At 48.4% G+C, this 1433-nt stretch overlaps 1 long non-coding RNA gene across 1 annotated transcript in view; it reads right to left on the reverse strand.

Annotated features, from left to right (window-relative positions):
• Window positions 1-1023: 1023 nt before the first annotated feature.
• Window positions 1024-1433, reverse strand: part of LOC108795203 — a 9621-nt gene continuing 9211 nt past the window's right edge. Inside the window, exon 3 of the long non-coding RNA XR_001941742.1 lies at window positions 1024-1128. This is a non-coding gene — a long non-coding RNA (uncharacterized LOC108795203). The remainder of the gene's footprint in view (window positions 1129-1433) is intronic.

Here is a 1433-nt window from a genome sequence, read left to right on the forward strand (position 1 = left end):
AACCTTGCGGTTGAAGGCATGCAACGGTTGAGACCCCACATTTGAGGGTACCCTACTTTTGAGACCATGTGGTTGAAGACACTCAATGGTTAAGACCTTGCAGAAAAAGTCACCCTACAGTTGAAACCCTGCGGTTGAAGGCATGCAACGGTTGAGACCCTACAGTTGAGGATACCCTACTTTTGAGACCATGTGGTTGAAGACACTTAATGGTTAAAACCATGCAGAAGAAGTCACCGTAGGGTGGAAACCTACGGTTGAAGGCACCCTACAGTTGAAACTCTGTGGTTGAAGGCACCTAACAGTTGAGACCCCACGGTTGAAGCTACCCTACAGTTGAGACCCTGCGTCTGAAGGCACCCAACAGTTGAGACCCCATGGTTGAAGACACCCTATGGTTGAGCCCTCACTGTTGAAGACACCCTACAGTTGAGACTCCATGGTTGAAGACATCCTATTGTTCAAATTCTGCAGTTGAAGACACCCAACAGTTGAGCCCTCACTGTTGAAGACACGATACAGGTAAAGCTCCATGGCTGAAGATACCCTATGGTTGAGACCCCATGCTTCAAGACACCTGTTATCGGCTTGTTCGAGTGGTCTGCCTTCTTGAGGGAATAGTGTGAAGTGCAGAAGCCAAGGCAGGCAAGTGGCCCATAGAAGTCTTGTTGTGAGTTGAGAACTTCTGCACCATTTGTGGATTTCACCTCATTCCTAACCACAGCTCCTGACATGAACTGTGATGGGAGACTATACAGAGTTAGTATGACTTGGGCTGTCTATGGAAACAGGAAGAAGGGACTGACATCAGGAGGTGCTGCTTCTAGCAAAGTGAGAAAGCAGGACGTTCTAGAAAATGGAGATGTCTTCTGGAACCAAGGGACAGACTCTGGACAATAGGGACAGGCTCCAGAAGATGAAGACTGCCTCTGGAAAAGGGGAACATCCTCTAGAAAATACTTTTTTTTTAAATATGGGGAAAGCTTCAAGAAAATATGGACAAACAGTAAATCCCAGGGGAGGGGCAGAGACACAATCTACTGCGGGGAAATCTCACCATTGTGGGAGGGGCAGAGACACAAACTACTGGGGAAAATCTTACCATTGTGGGAGAAGCAGAGACACAAACTACTGGGGGAAATCTTACCATTGTGGGAGGAGCAGAGACACAAACTACTGGGGGAAATCTTACCATTGTGGGAGGAGCAGAGACACAAACTACTGGGGGAAATCTCACCATTGTGGGAGGGGCAAAGACACAAACTACTGGGAGGAAATGTCACCATTGTGGGAGGGGCAGAGACACAAATTACTGGGAGGAAATGTCACCATTGTGGGAGGGGCAGAGACACAAACTACAGGGGGAAATCTCACCATTGTGGGAGGGGCCGAGACACAAACTACTGGGGGAAATCTCACCATTGTGGGAAGGG

This window comes from Nanorana parkeri, unplaced genomic scaffold, assembly GCF_000935625.1.
Source record: "Nanorana parkeri isolate BGI_ZX_2015 unplaced genomic scaffold, ASM93562v1 scaffold947, whole genome shotgun sequence".
Classification (NCBI taxonomy): domain Eukaryota; kingdom Metazoa; phylum Chordata; class Amphibia; order Anura; family Dicroglossidae; genus Nanorana; species Nanorana parkeri.